Raw genomic sequence first — 25,508 nt, forward strand, 5'->3', positions numbered from 1 at the left:
TTTTTTTTTTTTTTTTTTAATTGGTGTCCTGTGGATACACCTGTTGCCAGGACCCACTGTGCCACATCCAGGTACACATATGTGAAAGTCTGGTCAGCTTCATTCTACTGTTCTTCCCTTTTCCTGTCCCTCCTTCTTCCTCCTCAATTCCCTTTGAGTACTGATTTTTCCTCTATTTTGATGAAATTTCCTCTCCCTTCTTTTTCCCCCATTCTTCTTCTCTCTCTCTCTCGTTTTTAATCCCCTTCCCCTTATTTTGTATTAGCTTCCACATGTCAGAAAAAACATTGACTTTGGGGACTGGCTTATTTCACTTAGCATGATAGTCTCCAGTTCCACCCATTTACTGGCAAATGCCATAATATCATTTTTTCTTTATGGCTGAGTAATACTCCATTGTGTATATATACCACATTTTCTTTATCTATTCATCTGTTGAAGGGCACCTAGGTTTTTTAATTCCACTCTTTACTACTTTCTCCCTAGTTCTGAATTCCTGTCTGGCTTGATTCACCCAATCAAAACCCTTAGCCTTGCTTGTATAGTTGACTAGCATCAATCTTTAGCCCTTTAAACTCCAGGACTTGCTGCATTGAAGATGAAGACACATCTTCTGTCTTTGAATTCATCACAGCATAATGCTGACTGTATTCCTTTCTGAATGCTACTCAAAATCAATAATCTCTCCCTCTTCAGGAGTACTTTTATGTTTTTAGAAGGCAATACTAACTTAACACTTGATTCTGTTTTGAACATTGCCCTTTAATTGGTCTACAGGTGTGTAGTTTATTCCAAGGAATGCAAATTCCAAGTCCTCCTACTTATTGAGGTTGGCTATGTACTGGAAACTCTGCTTTGTACTTTTATGTGCATTACCATTTAACCTCTATGAGGTGATTGTTATTATTATCTCTGAGATCACAGAGCTAATAACAGTTTTACCTAATCCTGGAACCAATGTGGTTGAGTGTCCAATCTCTTGCCTTGGCCTCCACTCTACACTGAGACACGTTAATAAATTGGTACATCTGGTATTCCACTGAGGCTCTGTACTTTCTCAGTTCTCCAACCTTTCATAATAGGTGTCTCATCCTGCCTTGTTGCCTTCTCTGTTGTGGGCTTATGGGCTGCATCAGAAAAGAGATCTATTTTATTGAAGGAAAGAAATGCATTAGGTACAGTAGTTAATAGAAATAGGATATGTTAGCTCAATAAAATCAGGAGAGGCACTGAAAGGAGCATACAAGAGGACAAGTCTCCCAGTGTTTACATTTCTGGGGCTGGAGAGTGCAGAGCCAAGAACAGAGCTGAAGGATGGCCAGGAGGAGGAGAGGGCCCAACTCTAATTGAATTCTGCAGGGACCACAGCCAGTTGTTTGGGTTTCTCCTCCTCTTTTTCCCAAGAAAAACAACATGCAAATCAAGGACACACAGTAGTTGGGTTGAAGTAGCCTGTGTAATTAGGGCTGAAGTGACCAGTGGTATTGTGAGCTTAATTTAGAGAATATCTCAGAGGCAGTGTGGGAGGGGTTTGTCTCACAACAAAGGAGAAGACTTGATATAAAATCAGAAAGCTCAGTTGGGTACGGTGGTACTTGCCTGTAATCCCAGTGACTAGGGAGGCTGAGGCAGGAGATCATGAGTACTGCAATAAACAAACAAACAAACAAACAAACATAAATAAAATAAAAAAGGGCTGGGGTAGAGCTCAGTGTGAAGCACCCTAAATTCAATCCCCAGTTAAAAAAAAAAAGTTCAAATTAAACCCATGAACTTTAATGCTTCTTGGATAACATGCTGCTGGACTGATTTTGGTCAGTCTAAGGATAAACTGGGAAATTGTTAGTCTGGGTACTGAGGTTGTGTGGAAGGAGGATAGCTGCCTCTACGCTTCAGCACTGAGAAGTTGGAGCTTGTTCGGTTGGTGGTTTCAATGAATTAATCTGAATTAGTATATATCATTATTAATAGCTATCCATAGTGAAATTAGAACTGTGATATATTGATATTATAGCTATTGTTATTTGTCCAGAAGCTACCCCTGCCCCAAGCCCAGCCCTCCTGATAGAAACTAAGGAAGAGACAACTACTCAGGGCTGACCGCAGACTTTATGCCCTTATAAACAAATTTGATCCTGCCCTCTGGGCCTTTCTCCTTAGCTCCCTGCAGTTTTTGGCTTTAGTGGAATCTAGATCTCAGAGGCAACCAAAGCAAAGGTTGTGAAAATGAATGAGTAGGTGATGACCTGTTGCTGAGATCTCTCCAGGACAACTTTATACCAGTCGTTGTCCAATTTTGGCAACATTTGCATCATTGGGAGGGGTGGTTAAAACACAGATTTCTGAGCTCCATCTTCATTCCTGATTTAGTAGATGTGAGGGAGAGCCTAGAATTTGCATTTCTTTCCAGTTTCTAGTGATGTTGGTGCTGCGGTCTGGGATCCACTGTTAGAAATCATCAGGGAGAAATCATTTTCACTCCTGTGAAATGCTCGTCTTCCATGCAGCATCTGGCTGTCATCTACTGACATCCAGTCACTCTTGTGCACAGCCTGGGAAGATCTTATGGCACAAAGGTCACTGTCATCACCTGAATTTGTCCTAGGATTTCAACACCTGAGGAACCTTCTAGCACCCCAGATTTCAGAACACATTTACCTCCTCAGTTCAGTAGATTTTTCACCTCAACTCTTAAATCTCATTTCTGTAGCCCACTCCAGAGTCACTCTGAACTTCCCCACATACAATATAAATTTAAACTTGTCTTCTTTATAACCCAAACTTCTGCTCCTTTGAATTCTCACAGCTCCTGACTGCAACCTCACCTACATTTTGAGCACAAGGAAAGCTTAATTATATCAGATCTTGCCATGTCACACAGGCTGGCCCCAAAATCCTGGGCTTAAAAGATCCTTCTGCTTTAGTCTCCTGGGTAGCTCGAGCAGTAGGCATGTACCATCATGCCTGGCTTTAATCCATTTGTTTAATTCATCATGATTTCTTCTTGGCTCCTAGCCCTTCTTTATAGAGCATAGAACGAAGTTGACCGTGAAAATTACTCTCAATTAATTCGCATCCCTATGTTTCCATCTCTTTCCAATGATCATTGCTGAGCCATTGCCACAAAATGTCTTCTCTATTTTTACACTGGGTGGGTGGTGGGCTGGGGGAGACAAACAAGTAACTACAGTGTGCAACAGTGTACCATGAAATTCATAAGCATAATACAGAAACCCATGAACTTGTAAAGGTATGAAAGAGAACATCCAATTAGGATGATCATAAAAAAACTTTAAGGTTATTAAAGGAGATAGAAATATGAATGGTAGACTCTAAGCTCTATAAGTATAGGAATGATATAATTTGTATTCATTTTTGATAGCACTTTATGTTTTTTGAAAAGAGAATTCATCATGAATTGTGATTATTTGTTCATTGTGCAATACAGTGTGATATACCCTAAGGGTGCTCAAGTGCTTACTGAATATATTTTAAGAAGCAATTTATCATTTGTCACTCTCTCTCTCTCTCTTTCTCTGTGTGTGTGTGTGTGTGTGTGTGTTGTGTAAGTGTAGAATATTCTGAGGAGGATAAATACTGGCTTGCTTTATCGATCAGCATACTGATTACATTTGTGATAAGGTAAATGCCCCTTTTTGTAATTTAAATTTCTGCAGTATAAACAAAAATGTTATTTTTGAAGAAAAAGGCAATTAGCTTACTTTTAGCAAAAGTGATAGAAATAATTAAACTTTCTCTATTTCCTGAGACCCTGCTGTATGTCTCTTGTGTGCTACCTCATTTACTTCTTGGCACTTGTCACAAGGCTGTTGTAAGACTCACTTTGCAAATGAGTCTCAGAGAAATTATTGTATTTCATGGATTATAAAATCAAAATTTCTTTGAAATTTATATGAATCTTATTATTTGTGGTATATTAGATTTAATACATAAGATAAGTTGTGCTGTTGTCAAGTATTGGATACGGTATCTAACTCGTGGTTTACTTGTCTCTAAATTCTATACTTTTCCCCCATTAAATTGCATTATTTAGCAAAAGCAGACTTTGGCTCCTTTTCTAAGTTTTCTTTCTTTCTTCCTTTTATGCCCATTCTCTCCCTCTCTCTTACACACTTAAAATTCCCTCTTCATCAGATGCTCTATCTTACGTTCAAGGCTTTTGCTATTTGAGTTTAGCCACAGTGAGCTTCATCTGTCTATTAGTTTATTAGTCTTCTTTCTCCTGCTAAATGACTCAATTAATCTATTTTATTCAATTCTATCATCCATAACCCTTTAGAATCATTGGGGAAGAACTACTATTTTTTATATATTTGGTTAATTGACCAAACTAATTCTGATAACTACAATAAAAGGTTTTAAATTTTCCTTGGGAAGTTAGCTGCTCCGAGATAGTGTGTCTTAAACTGGGCAGGCTATAAGTGTATATTTTGGGAGCAACATTTTTTTTAATATTTTTTTTTGTTTTAGTTGTAGATGGACACAATACCTTTAGTCTTTGTTTGTTTATTTTTATGTGGTGCTGGGGATCGAACCCAGTGCTTCATGCATGCTAGGCAGGCACTCTACCACTGAGCCACAATAGTTTTATTGAAAGATTTTCTTGAAAGGGAAGCAGAAGTGGGACATTGAAAAATGTCAACAAACATCATTGAAAGAAGTATTTTTTTAACTTAAAGGAAATAGAAAATTTTATGAATCAGAATGAAATATTCATATATATTTAAGGGGCAAGTTAATAAAAATTTGAACTGGTGGTGACTTATCACAACAATTTGTGGTTGAAACCATAGACTTTGATTAAGACTTTGAATCCTTGTTTCTCCCTTTTTTAGGTATGTGTCTTTGAGCTAATTGGTTCAACTCCTTGTGTCTCAGTTTCTCAGTTTTCTCATCTGTTCAATAGGGCTAATAATATCACCTGCCTCAATGGGGTTGTCTTGAGACTTAAGTGATGAGTATACATTAAATGGTAGAAGAGTGGCTGGTACATTGTGGACTTTCATTAATATATTTTAATTTTTATTTATGCTTCTAGATATAACAGAGGTTCTTCTTTTTTTATTCTCTTTTGTTGTCTTGAAACAAAAGTTCAAGAAGTCCTACTTTAGCTCTTATCCCAGGATTCTCTCCAATATGTTGCACTTAATTCTGTTCTGTTGGGTCTTTCATAATGACTCAGGAATGCACTGTTTTTTTTTCTCCTCCCTCTTCTCCTCCTCTTCCTCCTCCCCTTTTGGTAGCAACATTAAAAACAAAGAGTAGCTGTTTTAGGAATGTGGGAAATGAAGGAGAATGACTTTTAGTTTCACTCATGTTTAAAATGAAATAATCATTGGGAATGGTGTGCCACAGTTAAGATTTCAGAGGTAGAGAAGTAAAGATTTTCAGTCTCAACTTCTTTTTGGTACTATAGCTTGCATCCACTGGCCATAAAATATCAAGTCCATAACTTAAAACTTTCTCTCATAAGCCAAGGGATATTTACAGTCTCATCTAGTTATGGCTCATGTGGAAATAAATTTTCTGACGCAACTGAGTTAAAAAAAAGTGTCTCTTTATTTGGTTAACACTAATTCTGCACTTTGTTTTTCCTTGTTGACTTTAAAAGGAAGAGAAAAAAAAAAAAAGTAAAACACTTTGACAGTAGAATTTCAGTGAATGAAAAATTCCCCACCTACAGCAATGTTTGAAGTGGCTGACAATTGAGGACCTTGTAGGCTATTCTTGACACATCAGAATACCATATTATGCAAAATTCAAATAGTCTGAAAGTCACAGAAAAGATCAATGTGAGAGTAAGGGGCACCTCTTCTGTTCTCTCCTCTGTCTTTCATCTGATAAAATCTTTGGCTCAAAAGTTCACGAACTTTGAGGGCAAATACTCCAATTTATCAATGACATTGCTGAAACCAACCCTACCATCTCCTCCAGAAACTAAACACTTGGAGAACAGAGGACAGGATAAGTGTAGCCTGAAGAATTAGAGAGTGGTCTAAATGACACATCCTTTGCTGTTCCCCTTTCCCACCAATATGTTCTAGGTTTATATTTTTTCCTACTAGAAATAAAGGCATATGAAGATTGACCATAACTCATGGTAATTGCTTCTAAGTTGCCATGTACCATACTAAACTCACAACTACATTATGGAGCATACATTATTATTTCTATATCAAAGGTAAACTTAAGACTGAAAAAAATTTTTGGATAAATTTTTCAAGGTTACAAGTAGGTCATGGGCCAGGAGTTGGAATTAGAGCCTGATGTATTGACTTGCTATTGATGCATAATGAACTACATCACAATCATTGCCAGGCATGGTGGCGCACATCTGTAATCTCAGTGGTTTGGGAGTCTGAGGTAGGAGGATTGCAAGTTCAAAGCCAGCCTCAGCAACTTAGAGAGGCCCTGTCTCAAAATAAAAAATAAAAAAAAGGCTGGGGATGTATGTGGCTCAGTAGTTAAGTACTCTTGGGTTCAATACCTGATACAAATAATAATAATAATATCATAATCATAATTTATTTCTAACATATCTATAGGTCATCTTCTGGATTGGCTGATCCACGCTGAGATTGGCAGTGTGGCTGACCAGGGTAATTCTGCTCTTTATGCCTCTCTTTTTCCACCTGAAACCTCTATATCTTAAGAAGGACATGCATAAGAAGTGAATTTAAAATATGCATGGCATCTTATGGCCTTACAGAACTTATGCCTCCTTCTACTGGTTAAGACAAGTTACAAGGCTAAGCCCAATGTAAAGAGCAAAGAGACATGGTCACATTTATGTGATGTTGTGGATGCTGTGGTACTATACCACAGGGTACTTTTTGGAACCAGGGTACTTACTCCCTGAGCTGCTAGTAATATTACTTACTGATGTTGGCTCATAGATAGCCTACTCATCATCCTCTGACTCCCAGCCTCCCACTCCTACCACCTTGAATCTCTCATCTCTGCTATCTACCAGGGATGATTTCAGCTGAAAGGTGCTGATTTGCCTTTGCCAACTTATAACTAATGATGGGTCGGATGTGAGTACAACTGTGATTCCCTGCCTTAATTCAAGACATCCTAGCTCCAGAGCTTCCCATGGGATTGACTGAGGCCAAGTTGCAACTAAGTCCCATTATTCTTTGCCAAATCTTGCTTCCCTCACTCCCTTACAATGATTATTCCCCAAAGCACTACTCAATAATTAACACATGCTGATCTAATTTTCAGTGTGGGAGGAATGTGCAAGTCAATGGTAAAGGACACAGATACAGTATAGGAAACAATCAGGACCAATAATGCAATCTACCACCCCTTTGCATTTAACATCCAGACTAAACTGCATCCCACCGTAGAGCAAAAGTATAGTGTAGCAAACCCGATTGTCTGAAATGTTCTGATATGTATTTAGACAATTGACATTCACCTTGAAATATGATTGAGGTGGAACTCAGTTTGCAAAGGCAGATGGAACTAAAGAGTTTTAGGTAAATGGAAAACTTTGTGTATCATTATTTAATTCTAAATGCATGGTAAAAGTTTCAAATTCTAAAGTGAAAAATGCAATACTTATTTTGTGAACAATTACTGTAATAACTTTCTGAGTTTTCTATGACAAGTTTTATACATCAGCAATTTATTTTATTTTTCTGAACACATTTTGCTTTTTTATAATTCCACATATATGAAATTATAGCATGATGTTGTAAATTTATCTTTTTCGTCTGACTCTTAGTGAATTTCATTTGTACCAATTTTAGGTTGATATGACCCTAAGTGAGGTCAAGGAACTCTGAGGAAAGGTGCAGGCGTGTGATTGTTGGAAATGACCATTATGGATAAAATTAACAGGACAGACAAACATCCCAGGAGAAGAAATTGTGATTAAGTAGTGTTCCTTGAGTTAAAAGCAAAAAGAAGAAAACAGACAATTTGCTCTACTCAGGGATAGAAATTGATGAAATAGTTATAGCAGAAGGGAAGCTCAGTAGGAAATGAAGGGTTCTAGTAGAATATTGCTTATATGACTTTTTATGATCTCCAGGGAAATCATGTGAAGAGCAAACTGGCTCTAAAAGTAGATCTGAACAGTGTTGGTTGAGAAACAGGAGGCTACAGTGAGAAGAGGAAGCAACAGACTCACAATAGTGACAGATTCTACTAAAGTTCATTCTTGTACCTATGATATGCAAGTTATGTTAACACTCATTTTCCTCATTGTTTTCTGGGAAGGTTGATAGTTTCTGATGTGAGTTTCCTTTATCAATCAAGGTCCAGTAATATTCTTGGTATTGTAAACAGAGGGGACTTAATACAAGAAATTGAGGTCATGGAGACGACGCACAAAGAAGACTGAAGTCCAACAGTGAGGCAATCTAGATAATCTAGATCAGGAAGCTGCTACCACATCTAAAGCTTAAAGGAAAAAGGATCCAGACCACCAAGCAGAAGCTGGAGCCACAGTGAGCCTTGCAACAATAGCTGAGTCCAGCGAAGAGGCAGCTACAGCCAGAGACAGTGCTAGAAGTCGAGAGAAAGGGGAAGAACTAACCTGGCTTCTCCATATCTGCCCTTCCTTCAAGGCCTCCCACTGGCTGAACTGATTCTGAAACCATAGGGCAAAGGAACCTGGGGGAAGTAATTCTCCATGATACAGAACAGGGCAAAGTAGGGCAGAGAATAGATCTGAGAGTAATACAGGAGAAGACTAGCATGTGGCCTCAACTTCCCTGCTCTCCACAGAAATGTCTTATTCCTCTCCCATCTATGTGTGTGTCTCTTATTCCTCCACCTGCCCCATGCAGGCTCCCTTGACTGCTGGTTTCCAGATGGGCACAGCCAGTTGGTGGCATGGGCAGGAGACTGGAAGGGGAAAAGAGAAGTCAGGTTACTTTCCCCCACTCCCCAACCTCTCTGGCAGGGGTGGTGGCCCTCCATGATCTTGCTCATGGCTTCTCCAAAACTCATTAGGAGTGATTTCTTCTATTGGCTGGTTACAAGGCATCTCTATCCCTTGTTGATTCCCTGGATCCAACCACAGGTATGTTAGTAGAATTTTACTACTGTCTTCATTTGAACAATTTGGGTTGAATTCTGTTTCCCACCAGAACGCTGGCTGATGCTCTTACATACTGCATAGTTTTCCACACTTCTTATATTTTCCCTTCTGCCCAGATCAACAGTGGCATCGTCAAAAGAGTACTGGCCTTAGTGACGTACAGATGTGGTATTTAAGGTTAAATATGTTTCTCAGTGTTATCGCTGGTAAAGTTGAAGGCAGGGGTGATGATAGCTTTTAGTTAGATTATATTGGAAATTCTGCATCTGATCCATGCATTCCAGGTGTTGTCAGCTCATTGTCACAAAACAAGGTCTTCATTTTATATTTTGCTTTTTAATGGCATGAATCCCCTTCCTACTTGATGGGAGGAAATTAACTCCCTTCAAATTATTTCTAGTCATTTCTAGAATTTTTCAAAGACATCTGTTTGCTAAACTGTCTTTCTTTTGTGGCTACCATGGGCTTCTGCCCTTTTATTTTTCTTCTGCACCAGCTCCCTCATGTCTAGCTTCTGCTTTCAAAGCCACTTGCTAAGGCTTTGCCAATACTAAATTTTTCCAGGGTCACTGCCCGTCTTAAGAACACAGCTCATGCCGAGGGTGTTGACTATTAATGATCCCAAAAATTCTGGTCACTGGAAAGCTTCCATTTGACCTAGTTCTGAGGAGCAGAGGGAAGAATAGCCTCTATGGGCTCTAAACCATGTTAGACTAAATATGCTGGCTTTGTGCCTAAATCCTCTCACCTTGTTTCCTATGAAAAACAACACAACACACAGAGGTTCTGAAACTTACTTCCAACTTCTCTTCTAGAAGGAGATCATAGCCAGGACCAGAAGGGAACAGATGCTTTTGCATCTGCTCTGTCCTCTCTCCTCTCTCCTGCACTACTCTGTCCAAGCCCCTTCCCTCCTTTTCTTCCATTTACCAAACTCAAACTTCTATCCATATCAACAATGTGGGAGAGAAGAAGGAGTTAATGAGGAAGGTCACAGCCAGATACCCTCTGTTTACGAGGCAGAGGCCAATCCAATTAGTTATGAGTGACTCCTAGTCCAATACCCGGCACATAGTAGATTCTCAATAAATGGTAAATACTATTACCATGTGAATGAACAAACCATTTCCTGCCATTGGATGCTATAGGTTTTCTTTTCTTTCTTTCTTTTTTGAGATGAGGCCTCACTACATTCCCCAGGCTGGACTTGATCTTCCTGCCCAAGCTTCCTAACTAGCTGGGACTGTAAGCACAGGCATTCAGACCTGATCTGATCCTGCAAGTTCAAGGTTCAATTTATATGCCACTTCTTGCAAGAAGTCTGCTCTTATTCTTTTAGCATTAAGTAATCTCTCCCTCTGTATTCGTTACCTAAAAATGCAGTAACAAAGTTCCCAAACCTGGGTGGCTTGAAACAACAGAAATTTATCCTTTCACAGTTCTGGAGGTTGAAAGCTTGAAATTGAGGTGTCAGCAGAGTCAGCTCTGATGACTCTAGGGGAGAATATGCCTTGCCTCTTTCTGGTTTCTGGTGGTTCTCAGGAGTCATGGGGGTTCCTTGAAATGTACTACAAGTCTTCAATCTCTGTCTGTAGTTGTGGACAATCTTCTCCTTGTGTCTCTGTCTTTACATGGCATCTTCTCTAAAGACACCAGAAAGAGTGGATCGGGCCCTTTCTAGTGTCCTCATTTTAACTTGATTATGTCCACAAAGGCTGTATTTCTGCATAAGATCACATTCTGAGATACTGAAGGTTAGGATTTCACCACTTCTTTGGGGATACAAGTCTATTCATAATACTTTCCAATAATATTCTAAAAATCGAATAACAATCTTAATTTCTCTTTTGACATTTAACACATCTAGCTTATTTTACAGTAATTTATTTTTTGTCTTCCCCTACCATACTGAATGCTCCAAAGACAGAATCTATTTCTGATTTACTTTTGTGTTTCTGACAATAGTTAACAAATGCCTCCCTTTTTTGACTCACGACCAATTCATTAGACTAGAGCATACTGCTGCCTCCTGCTTCATGCATTTGTGAGTTCCTTGTGTTTTCAGCTCTTTTGTTGATTTCTTTTCTTGAAAGAATATATAGAGAGATCAGGAGGATGGATTTGGCTAGCTGAAATAGCTGGTTACAGCCTGCCTTGGGTGTTCAATATTTATGTTTTTTAAGAGTTAACAATGGGCTTTATTCTACCTTAGAAAGGGTCTTGTTTGTCCCCAGTTTATAGCTCTCTTTTTCTCTTTTGCATTTTTACCATCCTGATGATTTCCGTAGTGACAGTTGCTATGGAAGTATTTTAGTGTTTCCTGCAGTGTTGGGTAGTGTGATACCTGGAACTCTCATTAGTGCAGATTTATGATATTGCCTAAGCCCTGGGTTTCACTTTTGTGCTAGTTTTCTGGTCTAGTAACTGGCTATTATCAGGGGAGTGATGTGCATTTGTTTTGCACAGTGTGTCTTATTGCACTGATATTTTTCCTTTTCATTGTTCCTAAAGTGTTCCTCATTATCTTAAATACTCAATGTATTGTTTCACAGAATATAATGGCAGAGTTGGGTCTATCATTCTGTCATTGAATAAACTGATAAACATATGCTGTCTCTCTGATACCAAGGTGATCAAGGGAGATCTAGTCTTTCTAAAGTCACAGTCTTTTAAGGACACACAACTTAAGGAATGAGACTTAGTAATAGATGAAGCAGAGAAAATTGGGTTATCTGAAGATTTAGACTCTGGTTTTCTTCTATAACAGGACCTAGTAATAGTAACGTATGTCCCACCTATTGATAGAATTATTGAGGGTCACATGATTCATGGATATGAAAACACTTTGTAAGCTGTGCAGTGCTCTAAAGTGTTCAGAAGTGTCATCGTAAATAAAAACCAGAATTTTAATAGTCTTCTGGGTGACAATGGGGAAGCAACCTAATCTGTGGTCAAGACCTGAGATGACCGATACTGAATCATCTGGGCAATGTTCAGGCCATTATGCAGTACTTTCAAGGTCATTAGCCTTTGTGTGATAACCTCTTCCATTCTTCCCTCACTTTTTATTTGGGGGGGAAGCAAACTATTTTATTTATTAGATTGAAGAGGAGAAATCTTGATTTCTTAAATATCTTCTTCAAATTAGTTCTTTAATATAGAGTCTCCCTGATACATTTGTTGCCAGTTTAACACACTGACACGTCAGCATAATCTCTAAAATGTTTTGTTTTTGCATATGCTTTGGTTTATGGTAGAAACTCAACCACTACTAGAATATACATAGACACGCAAACTTTGACAACTCTGGGAAAAGTTCTAAATGTGTTAAGTGACTTAACATATGTAATCTAGTTTTTAAAAACTGTCATTTTATTCTAGAATTGCACCAGAAATGAATGTCATTACAATTAAATAAGATCTGTTATGGGTGGTGTGGTACCTTGAGCTCTCATTAGTGTAGATTTATGATATTGCCTAAGCCCTGGGTTTCATTTTTGTGCCTGACAACTCTCTATATATTTATTATGCAGCTTCTCTTGAAGAATTTCCAATTCTTTCATTTGGAGCAAATTTTGTGGGTTAAATGCAGTTGGTTCCTAGACACTGACTCATTTTCTAAATCTGAGTACACTTTTTTTCCCAGTTGACTTTCTCCTGCCAGTATGTGGTCCAACTCTGCTTTAATGTGCTGTCAGAATATGGTTAGCTCATCATTAACAGGAAACAGGCTTCTTGCCCACTGTTATGAAAGTAGAATGGAGTCAGATAATTTGGTTTTTAAATTATAAGAAAAGAAGAATGAAAAAATGAACAGTTGGAAACCTAGCTAATTTTCAGACTCAAGACTGTTATTATAAGGAGCCTGAACAAATGAGACACTCTGAAACAAAAGGAAAACCTGCAATTTGTATGGTTTTGAGTAGAGTGTAACAGAATTTCCCCTTACTTAAAATATCAAGTATCTGCAATATACTGCAAGTCAGTATAAATAAGCCAAGGAACCAGGCTTTATGGAGGACAACAGGAGTCTCACGTGGACAGTTTCATGTGTTTAAATATCTCAATGTGAATACTTGGCCATGTGCTGAAGACGCTCTGTATTTAGATTTTGGGTATAAATTTCACCTCTGTCTCTAGGAAACAAGCCCAGAAGACCTACAGAGTCAAGAGTGAAGGACTCTTTTTACTGAAGTCTAATAATGTCAGCTCCAAAAATGTCAGGGTTTTCATTAATCAAATAATCAGCTTGACAGTTCTCGCAGCAGCAGTTGTTTATGGAACTGACCAAAATGACCATTTGTTTGAGACTGAGTCTGAGGTTAGTTAGATAAAAAAAAATCAGTGTAGATTTGATCCAACCATAAAGCTAATCTACCCCACATAGGTTTTCATGAATTCCCTGGAGAGAAATAATATACTGCTACTGAATGATACGTCCTGATCCTCTACCTCATTTTGGATGTGCATGTCCTTCATTAGAATAACATTTTTGTAGGGTAATAATAGTTTATGTTATCTCAGATTCTCTCTGCTTGTCAGTTCAAAGCTTTCTCTTTAATGTTTGTTGATGTCAATTTGGTACTAATCTCTTTGAGCCTCAATTTCAGCATTTGTGGAGTGGATATAATACACTTTTAAAATAGCAAAGACTGTTGTAATGATTAGTGGAATAGTAAAAAGCACTTCATGTAAAGCCTGGTATATAGTAAATATTCACTAACACTGAATTATTTTTGCTTTTTTTAAAAAAATCTTTATTTATTGTTATGTGGTGTGAAGGATCAAACCCAGTGCCTCACATGTGCTAGGCGAGCACTCTACCACTGAGCCACAACCCTAGCCCCTGAACTATTTTTACTTTTATTATTAAAAATGTGACCTTGGAAGTCATTAAGCTTTTATAGTCCAGTTCTTTAACATTGAAAGACAAATGTTTTAATATGTCTGAAAATACTCTTAAAATGAATAGAGTGCCTCTATATGTATAGAATTTAAGTCATTGAGTAACCTCATCTATTCAGTGTAGTGCCATGCTAATGTTATCACTTTCTGTGAGTGTCACCACGTGAAAGGTTTGGGCACTGAGTAGTTGAGAGATTTGCAGAGACCTTTATAATGGGGTCACACTGGGAACAGAAAGAAGTTGGAGGCTATGACCTTTGTATACGTAGAAAGCTGTATGGGAGAGAATAATGTAAGTAAAAACAGTATCAAATAGGGCTGGGGATGTGGCTCTAAGTTAGCATGCTCTCCTGGCATGCTCGGGGGCGCTGGGTTCAATCCTCAACACCACATAAAAATAAAATAAAGATATTGTGTCCACCTAAAACTAAAAAATAAATATTTTAAAAAAACAGCATCAACTAATAGAGAGCACAGAGAGGTAAATGAAAGTTTCCATCAGAGTGGTCTCAAAGATAAAGTAAACAACCTCATAAAGGGCAGTACATTATCTTATTTAATTCTCACAGCAGTCATGATTGTAGGAATCCTTACTTCCCCCAAGTCTCCAGGCATATTGTTTTACAGATGAGGAAATGGAAACTTCAGAGGCTTTGTTATTAATGCAAGACCACAAACTAGTAATGACAAGTGGGAAGATTAGGATATAAGTTTGATTATTAGAATTATTATTATTATTAGGTCAGAATTTTTCTCTCTCCCCAGAATTTTCAAGGAAATACTGGTTATCTCCTGGGAAATTGTAGGAGGGATTCCAGTGCCATTGTGGACAACCATATGACTCCCAATCTTTCTGCCATTTATTATTGCATAATATTGTGAAATAACAGTCATGCAAAGCCCTCAAAACTTTGTCCACATAACTTAAGAATTCAAATGCTAACACTAAGTTCTCATTTATTTTAATTGACATTAAATAGTTTGAGTCACTCAATTTGATGCTAGTAAAAATAGTCTTGTTAATTGTTTAAAGCGATTGTCAGAAGCTTCTCTCTTTAATTAGATTGAAATATGTCATTTGAATCATTAATATCCTCAGGAACCAGAGGTGATTAAAAATATTCAAGAAGGAAAAGGCTGTAAATTAATAAAAGACTAGAAATTGATAGCAAAAATTAAGTGCAGACATAGGAAAGGGAGAAGGAAAGATTAAACTGTGTTGCCAAAGATGTAGGATTCACACACACAAAATGAAGTCATTGTCGTAGGACTATTGTAAAAAAAAAGTTCATTGGGCCATTAAGAGCTGAGCACATGGGAGCAGAAACATAACTCTTGTCTACTCAGTGTTTGGATCTATTTCTGGCTTTGCAGTTAAAGTGAGATGGATTTATTATTATTAAGTTTGGTATGGATGGAAGGTTGTTGGTAGAGATGGAAGGTTCTGTGAATTATGTAAGTCGTCACTTCCGTCTCAGTCAAGGGGGATACACCCATTCCCCTTGACCTCAAGGAACTAAAATGCAATCTGCTGTTATTTATACCTAATTAAAATTAATTAATTAATTTTAAAAAAAGAATGAAAAAAATATGGTTTCCTTCAAGTCAGGAACATAGCCGGAGTGCCCACTAGGTGGTGCTCAAATTACTGTACAGACCAGCAAAATCCTGCAGGATATAAGCGTAAGAAATTTAGAATCAAGAAGGCAGAAAATATTGTACAACTTAAACCTTAAGACATGAACATTTCAAATAATAAAAAAATGAAGATTTTATATATTGGAAGAACTAACATGACTTTTTAACTAATTGCATCTTATCAAAATGTCTATACATAAAAGGTAAGAAAAGCTCTTTTAGATCTAAGGTTAACATTTCTTGGTAGGAAAGTAAATTATACTAAAAGAAAAAAAATTTTTTTTGGTACTAGGGATTGAACCCAGGGGTGCTTTACCACATTCCCAGACATTTTCACTTTTTATTTTGACACAAAGTCTTGCTAAGTTGCTTAGGGTCTCACTAAGTTGCTTAGGTTGGTCTTGAGCTTTCAATCCTTCTGCCTCAGCTCCTTCCCCTACCCAAGCTACTGGGGTTACAGGTGGGCACCACTGCATGCAGCTCAATAGTTTTTCTATTGAGCTTTGAAAAGAATTCTAATACATTAGGCATTATGAGGATCTTCATTTGTACTGTTATTTCTTTTGATTATTATACCCTTTCTTAACATTATTAAGAACCCCTCTTTATACATATGATTTTCTAAAAATTTCATTTCAAGAATGAAATGATGTAGATCAATAATTCTGCCCAAAACAATGATTTTGGAGAAAAAAATGTGAAAAGGGCAAGGAGAATGAGTTATGAATTGTTGAGGCAAGAAAACAAGACCAGAGTTAAAAGGAGATAATGTTACTATTAGATGGATTCAGACTACAGATGACAAAATTTTTTAAAAATATAGATTTTCCCTGAAACCCATCCCTGAATGAATTGAATTATTTGCTTTGTCCAGTCTCCATATGTACTGCCACACTCCTAGAGAAACATCTCCTGGTATAGCAGTCTGGTGCCATTACTAAGTCAAGAATTTGGACAGAGGTTCTGGAAAGAGGGCAACTTGAATGCATTCATCATCTCTTTCAATGCCAAACCAACACAGCTACTGCTCCTGAGCTGTTGAGGTTCTGGGCCTATAGTAGCTAGAGGGTGCTTCTCTATTGGGGTCCTGATGAAAAAGTGCAATTGTTTTTTCTGCCTGGGGGAACCAACTGGAACCTCCCTTCCCTCCTATCAAAATAACAACAAAAATGTCCATAGCAACAGTGTTCATACTAGTAAAAATTTAAAACCACATACATTTCAACTAGTAGCAAAATGAATTAATCAGTGTTCACACTTATATATTAAAATATAACAGTGATAATGAAGGAACTAGGGCACTGTGTTTCCACATAAATAAGTCTCAAAACCAAAAGTGAACAATGAAATAAAACAAGCAAATAGAGGTAGTGTACTAGAATATTTAATTGTTCATAATTAATCATGGTTAATAAAAAGTTAAAAGTGTAAAGCAATAAATACTACATGTACATAATATATATAATAGTAAAGAAACAAAGGGTAGTTGAAGTATCTTCAATTGTAAGCTAAACATTGGATGGAGAAATGATTATTAAGATAAATTTATGTTGTTTTGTATATCCTAAATAAGTTAAAGAAAAATGGTGGAGAAAACAAAGTGGGTAAGGAAAAAGAGGGGAATGAGAAAAAGAAGAGGAAAATGGGAAGTCCAAAATGCAAGGATGAAGAATAGGAGGCTCTTTGAGGAGGAGCCTCTCCCTCTCTGTTTGTTCTATCCTTTAAATAAAACAATTTTGCTCTTGCAAAAAAAAAAAGAAAAAGAAAAAAAAAAAAAAAAAAAAAAAAAAAAAAAAAAAAAAAGAACAGGAGGCTCATGAGTTCCATGAGGCATGTGGTTTTAGGCAAGAAGTCCTGTTATTGTTTGGGTCTTGAATATCCTCTGAAGACCCATGTGTTAAAGGCTTGGTCCTCAGCCAGTGGAGGAGACTATTGGGAGAAGGTGGAACTTTTGGGAGGTGGGGTTTAATAGAAGGAAGTTAGGTCTTTGGGGGTGTGGTCTTGAAGGGGCTATTGAGTCCCTGGTTCCTCCTCTTTCTTTTACTTCCTGGCCACTACCAGGTAAGCTTCCTTCCATGTGCTCCCACTGTGATGCACTGTGACATCACAGACCCAAAGCAACAGCACCATGGACTGAAACCATGAGTCAAATTAGAGCTTTTCCTTTATTAAGTGTTGATCTCAGACATTTTGTCACAGTGATGGAAAGTTGACTAATGCAGTTGCTATCACTAAAGCTCAGTACTAAAGAGGGAACACTGAGAGGATGAATCTGAGATCAGAGTGTGTTTTTGCTAGGAAAAACTCAGTGAAATAGGATGGAAAGTATTCTTTCAAGTGGGAAGATTCTATTCATCCATTCAACATATATTAATTAATCATATATGATAGGCATTGTTCTAGGACACAGCAGTGAACAAAACAGCTAAAAATCCACCCCTAAGGAGCTTAGGTATCCTGACAGGTAAATTCTTTCCGTGTGTAGCCTGTTTGTATACTTACCAGAAAGTTGCCCAGGAGAGATATCAAACCACTTCATATGTCTGTTAAGCATTGCTGGATGTGGGGTATGGAATGAGTCCCTGTTTTCAAGAAACTTCTAATACACTGAGGAAAGTCATGCATATACTTAGACATTTGCAGTTCAGTGTGTTGGAGGCATGCACAGGGTCCCTTGGGATCCGTAGAGGAAGAGATGGGTTTGAGGGGATTGTTGGGAGCCTGCTTCTGCTTGGAAATACAGTTGACAATCTTAGAGGACCACGATGGGAATTCAGAGTTAGTATCAGTTGGTTCGTTAGCCTGGATTAAAGATTCTGTCTATGAAGAATATATCTAAGATTAGACATATGCTTTCAGGTATTGGGAAGAGTCTGACATCCCAAACCATTTCCCTTATCCTTGAATGTGCCTTCCTAGCACTGGTCTTTTGCCATTAGGAATTCATTCTATTGCATCAATCTATTTTATTGTTTTGAATAAAAAACTATTGTGTTGAAAGTATTTTATAAATAATTTATGATCTGATTTGTAACCTTAATCTTTTGACAAGAGCTGTGTCCCAAAATGTCTTGCAGGGCAGAATTGTATCTTCTTCCTTTTGACATGTTTCATAGTGTCAAGCATAGCACCTTATATTCATTCATTTGAGTTTGTTAATTCTTTCATTCTTTGCCTTGAAGGAGTCATGGAATCTCACGGCTTCAACTAATACTCTTTTGGGTATCTCCATCTACTTCCTGAATGATAACCTACTTTCATTGCAAATTCCAAAAGGCTAATATTGAAATAATCCTCCATCCTGGTCCCTTTTTGTTATGGACTGAATAGAATTCATACGTTGTATTCTTGGGCTGGGGAAAAAACTCAGTTGGTAGAGTGCTTGCTTAACCTGCATAAGGCACTAGGTTCAATCCCCAGCACCAGAAAAAAAAAAAGAATTTATATATGTTGATTCTAATACCTAGTACCTCAGAATGTGCCTATACTTGGAGATAAGATTTTTAAAGAGATAATTAAGATAAAATGAGGTCAGATGGATGGGCCGTAGACAAATATGACTGGCTTTCTTTAATGAGAAGACATTATGATACCCAGAGAGGGAAGACCCTGTGAAAACACAGAGAAAATGGCCATCTATGATCCAAGGAGAGAGGCCTCAAAAGAAACCATCTCTCTCTAGCTTTTGGAACTCTAGCCTAAAAAATGGTGAAGAAATACATTTCTGTAGCTTAAGTCACACAACCTGTGACACTTTACCTGAGCTCACTAATATACTTCTTTTACTGTAATTGTTAACAGGTTTCCTAATTTACCTCCACATTTCTGGCACTTATCAACATCTCTTTTTTAAAAAAATGAATTTTTTTAACCTTTCATTAATTAATTAATTATTTTTTTATGTGGTACTGAAGATTGAACCCAGTGCCTCACACATGCTGGCAAGTGCTCTACTACTGAGCTATACCCCCAGCCCTATAAACATCTCTTGAACACAAATATTTAGAGTCTTCTTTTTTAACATTCTTACTGTCTTACCGTCATTATGTGTTTTGCTTTCTTCTCCCCTATTATTGGAATTACTCTTACTCTATTCCACTTCCATTTGATTCTTATTTTATAGTCTCAACACATTGCCTTCAAATATAGTTTACACAGATCTCTTTATCTGATATATCATCTGTGATACAGTCCTGTTCTGAGTGACACTCAATAACAGTTTGATATGTCTTTGCCCAGATTATTGCCTCTTTTGGAAGTTTCCTTTCTTCCCATCTTTGAGGCCTTGTAATTTGTGTTATATAGACATATAGCCACATACCTTCTTGCTGACTTCCTGTCTCATCTCTACTTTTTTTAAAAAATTATTTATTTATTTTAATTAGGTATATATGACAGCAAAATGCATTTTGATTCATTGTACACAATTGCAGCACAATTTTTCATTTTTCTGGTTGTACACAATGTAGTATCACACCATGTGTAGTCATACATATACCTAGGGTAATAGTGTCCATCTCATTCCACCATCTTTCCTGTCCTCATGCACCCTTTCTCCCCTTTGCTCAATCTAAATTCTTCCATTTTTCCCATGCACACTATGGATCAGCATTCACTTATTAGAGAGAACATTTGGCCTTTGGTTTTTTGGGATTGGCTTACTTCACTTAGCATGATATTTTCCAACTCTGTTTACTTGCAAATGCCATAATTTTATTCTCTTTTAATGCTGAGTAATATTCCATTGTGCATATATACCACAATTTCTTTAACCATTCATCTATTGAAGGGCTTCTAGGTGCTTCCACAGTCTAGCTTCTGTGAATTGAGCTGCTATGAACATTGATGTGGCTGCATTACTATAGTATGCTGATTTTAAGTCCTTTGGGTATAGACCGAGGAGGGGGATAGCTGGGTCAAATGGTGGTTCCATTCTAAGTTTCCTAAGGAATCTCCATACTGCTTTCTTTCCAGATTGGTTGCACCAATTTACAGTCCCACCAGCAATATATGAGTGTACCTTTTCCCCCACATCCTCATCAACCCTTATTGTTGTTTGTATTCTTGATAACTGCCAATCTGACTGGCATGAGATGAAATCTTAGAGTAGTTTTGATTTGTGTTTCTCTAATTACTAGAGATGTTGAACATTTTTTCATATATTTGTTGATCGAATGTTTATGTTCTTCTGAGAAGTGTCTGTTCAGCTCCTTAGCCCATTTATTGATAGAGTTGTTTTTTTGGTGTTAAGTTTTTTTAGTTCTTTATATATCCTGAAGATTAGTCCTCTCTCTGATGTGCATGTGGCAAAAATTTGCTCCCCAAATGTAGGCTCTCTGTTCACCTCATTGACTGTTTCTTTTGCTGAGAAGCTTTTTAGTTTTGAGTCCATCCCATTTATTAATTCTATATTTTATTTCTTGCACTTTAGGAATCTTGTTAAGGAAGTTGGGGCCTAATCTGACAGGATAGAGATTCGGGCCTAGGTCTGTGGTCTAATTCCCAGGTCCTTGGTCCACTTTGAGTTAAGTTTTGTGCATGGTGAGAGATAGGGGTTTAGTTTCATTTTGCTCCATATGGATTTCTGGTTCTTCCAGGACCATTTGTTGAAGAGACTATCTTTTCTCCAATGTATGTTTTTGGCAGCTTTGTCTAGTATGAGGTATTGGCACCAAAAATAGAGATATAGACCAATAGTACAGAATAGAAGACACACCCACATAAATACAGTTATACTTCTGATTTTGGTATCTAAGCCTTCTCTAGTCTCAATCTCAAAATCTGTCTCTTCATACCAGTTATAATTTAAAAGATCAAATTTATTTTGAACATCTGTTGTAACAGAAGAGGTACCTCTTCATGTATAGGTGGCAGATACTGAGGATTAACATGTTAAGTTAGAGTTTTAGTTTCATCTCAGCCTTTTACTAGCTCTGTGTTTTTTAGGTCGTTCTACAATATTTTCAGCCTCAACTCTAAAATTAACATAATAATGTTTAATTTCACTTGAGTCTTCCAAAGAAAAAGAGATTAACAATGTGATATATTTGTAAATCATGAAGAAAGCAATTTTTGACGTTATTTGTTGTATTTGGTCTTCTTGATGTTTCCCTATTATCTTGTATTGCCACTGGTTGGTCCTGTTTTCTGGGAACCTTCTCAAGAGCCCAGATCATAGGCAATATGTTTTTTTTTTTCTGACTCCTACAGAACCTAGTGTTTGATAATATTGAAAAAATTAAAAACCTAACCCCTAAAATAAAAGTAGCCAAAAGCCTTTTAAGTAGGGTGATTATTCAATCTACTTTGAAGAGGTGTCTGTGGTTTGCTCTTGTTGTCCCGTTATCATCACTAAGCACCTTCTTGCCCTCAGAAGTGTGCTTGTTTGGACGATACATGATGCTGTTACCCCCTATTGTGAAGTGTCCCTGCTTAACAGAACCATCATAGTTTGGTTCACTAAGACAGACAAAGGACATGGTCAACTTTTCCGAGGAGAAGAAAAGCCTGAAGATAGAGGGGAAAGTGAATTCCAAAGTAAGGGTTCTATTTGGGAGAATATTTCAGTTAATGGGGGTTATAAAGTTGGTGGATCAGTCCGCTGTTTGGATGTCAGATAAGACAAGCCAGCTGCACTGTACTGCAATGTCGCCAAGTTTAGTCTTTGAGTTTTGCTTTTGGCAACCATGCTTGGATGCTGTTCAGCCCTAAAAGCTATTAATCATAGTGTTAAAAAGTTTTGTTAAAAGTGAAAGATGGAGGGCTGAGATTGTGGCTCCACGGTAGAGTGCTTGCCTAGCACCTGCGAGGTCCTGGGTTCAATCCTCAGCATCACATTTAAATAAATAAATAAATAAATAAAGTAAAGGTATTGTGTCCAACTACAACTAAAAAATAAATATTAAAAAAAAAGTTAAAGATGGAGTCTGTTTTTTTTTTTTTTTTTAAAAAAAACTATTTTTGATGCTGGGAATTAAATCTAGGGCCTTGGAACCCAGCCCACATAGTCAGGTTTTATTTTATCTATCTATCTATCTATCTATCTATCTATCTATCTATCTTGTAGATGGACACAACACCCTTATTTTACTTATTTTTTTTTTCTACGTGCTGCTGAGGATTGAACCCAGTGCCTTACACAAACTGGGCAAGCGCTCTACCACTGAGCCACAACCCCACCCCAGTAGTCAGTTTTTAAATGGTTTTTGTTTGTTTTTAATTACCTGAAGCATACATGCACATAGTTTAATTGTAGCTAGTTAAAATGATATCAAAATCTATAGGTTAAAAATAAATCTCTAGCTCCATCCTCCTTCTCCTCTCATTTATCCAATCTTACTTTTTCATATTCAAACCAATTTCAACCAAAAAACAACACAAAAATAAAGGCTGTGGATAAACTATGAATATTAAAACATTTTGTAAAATCAACAATACAATAATTTTAATAACTTACTCTTTCTGGAAGAAAATTTGGCAGAATATATAAAAATGCCCAATGCACACATTCTTTGAATCGGCCATTTCAATCCAAAGAAATAGTTAAACAAATGTACAGAGATATAAATATATAAATACAATTTTGTAAAAAAATATTTTTTTCTTTCTTTTTATGCAGTACTAAGGATCGAAGCCAGTGCCTCATACATGCCAGGCAATTGCTCTGCCACTGACCCACACCCCCACACCCCCAGCTCATATATATATATATATATATATATATATATATATATATATATATATATANAGAAATATATAATTCTTTACCTTTGTTCTTAATGAACTAACTGGTTTTATGACAATAAAAAGAAAATGCATAAGATAATAGAATAAAATATGCATTTCCAGGTTCTATAGAGGGCCTCTCTCCTTGTTTTAAATTTCTCCTGAGTGCCCAGTCTAGATTACTAATTTCCTTGTGCTCATCTCCACATGAGCAGAGACTCAAACTTGATAACTCATTTACAAAATTGAATGCATCATCCTGTTCACTCATGCAGCCATCTATTCCTTGGTTTCCCAGTACATATAAGAGCAAAACCATCCTCCTACTCAAAACCCAGATTAATATAACTTCTAAATTGGGTTGGAAAGAACGAAGGAATGGGAACAGGATAGGAGAGATGGGAGGTAGTGACACTTCTGTGACTTTTAGAGTTGCACCAATATTTTACACATTCTCTGAATTGAGAAACTGATATTAACAAATGAGAAACAAATATTAACAAACCATTACTAAAAATGAATAACAACCACAATGAAGCATATGGAAAACAAAAGAATTAATCTATGGAACTTTGGAAAACAGTATTTTCACTACATGTTCTACAAAAGACAATAATAACTGTATGCAAATAGAAATGTACATAAATAGAACTGTATGCCAAGAAAACTGTATACAAACACAAACTATTTGTTGTAACTACTTCTTATAAATTAGTAAGCTTGTTTTTCACCTGTGTGTGGAATGGCAATTCTTTTTTTTTTTTATGAGGAAAAAATGTTTATTTCAGATCACCATAGAGTTTCCAGTCCATGTTCAAATGGCCCCTTTGCTTTGGATTTCTGATGAGGTAACACATCATAGTGGGAGTTTGGGGTGGAACAAACCATCTCATAAGCCAGGAAACAGAGCAAGAGAGAAAAAGGAAGAGACCAAGTTCGAACAATCAATCTCCTTTTATGTCGAGACCCCAGTGGACCCCAGTGACCCAAAGACTTCCCTCTGGGCCCCACAGTACCTCCCATTAGTTTTGTCTACAGGACCAAAATTTTTAAGATTTTATTTTTTTCCAATAAGCACTAATTTCAACACAGAGTACAAAAATCTAACATCATCCAAATCCTACGAAGATTAAAAAGCTCACCATTTGCTTTTACAAATTCTTTTTTTTAAGGAAAGTATTTTTCTTTAAAGATGGATATAATATCTTTATCTTATTTATTTTTATGTAATGCTGAGGATCTAACCCAGTGCCTCACATGTGAGGCAAGCGGTGTTATGCTGAGCTTTAACCCCAGCTCAGTTTTACAAATTCTGAAGGAAAAATTAAGTTTGAAATAGTAAACTACAGAAATAATGTTTAAATGTTTAAACTACTCTTAGCTTTCAAGACCCTATTACTGACTTTGGCAAGTTTTATGCCAAATACAATGATAGTAGCATTCACATTGCATGATTTATCATTTTATAAGTTTTTGTGTTTGGGATTCGACCCAGGGCTGCATGTATTCTAGGTAGTAATAAACTAACAATGAGCTATATCTCAGCTCCAAATATTAACTTTTTTTGCACGACATGCTGATGAGGGGCCAGGGACCACGGGCAGGAATATGTACAGCAGAGAGCCTGGAGTGACCAGTGCTGTGCTGAGACCCGCAGAGATGAGACAGAACAAGGCTGTAGCTGAGGGAGGCCTGAAGGGGTCTTGGCCAGGTCACTTTGACCTTGGCAGCCCTGATGCTCAGGCTGGGCAGAGGGGAAATATCTACCTGATCAGGCAAGACAGGCCCTTCCAATCGGCCCCACATCCACTGTCCTGTGCACCAAGGTCTGTTTCCTGCCACTCCTTCCTGAGGTAGGGAAGACCCCAGAGTTCCTACTGCTGCTCCCTATATCTCCCCTTTAACTCTGGGGTGAGGTCCCTGAATCCCTGTACCTGATGGGCAGCCACCCAACACAATAATGCCACATGATGATCTTGCAGGAAGTGAGTCCAGCTATTCACTGCCACATTATTTCCATGGTGTTTCACAAAAGTGTCCCAGCTGCTGTGGTCCTGGATCCAAGTCTCTAGGTGATCATTCAGGTTAAGTGGCCATCCAACTTGCGATCTGACACACCAACACCTTCATCTCCTTGTCTATGCTTTCCAAGCACAGTGCTCCT

The 25,508-nt window shown here is 37.4% G+C and overlaps 1 protein-coding gene across 2 annotated transcripts in view; it reads left to right on the forward strand.

Moving 5' to 3' along the window:
* The window catches only part of Prim2 (DNA primase subunit 2), a 410,568-nt gene that overhangs the window by 95,131 nt on the left and 289,929 nt on the right, over nt 1–25,508 (forward strand). The window lies entirely within an intron of this gene.

The sequence above is a fragment of the Marmota marmota genome, unplaced genomic scaffold (genome assembly GCF_001458135.2).
Source record: "Marmota marmota marmota unplaced genomic scaffold, marMar, whole genome shotgun sequence".
NCBI classification, from domain to species: Eukaryota; Metazoa; Chordata; class Mammalia; order Rodentia; family Sciuridae; genus Marmota; species Marmota marmota.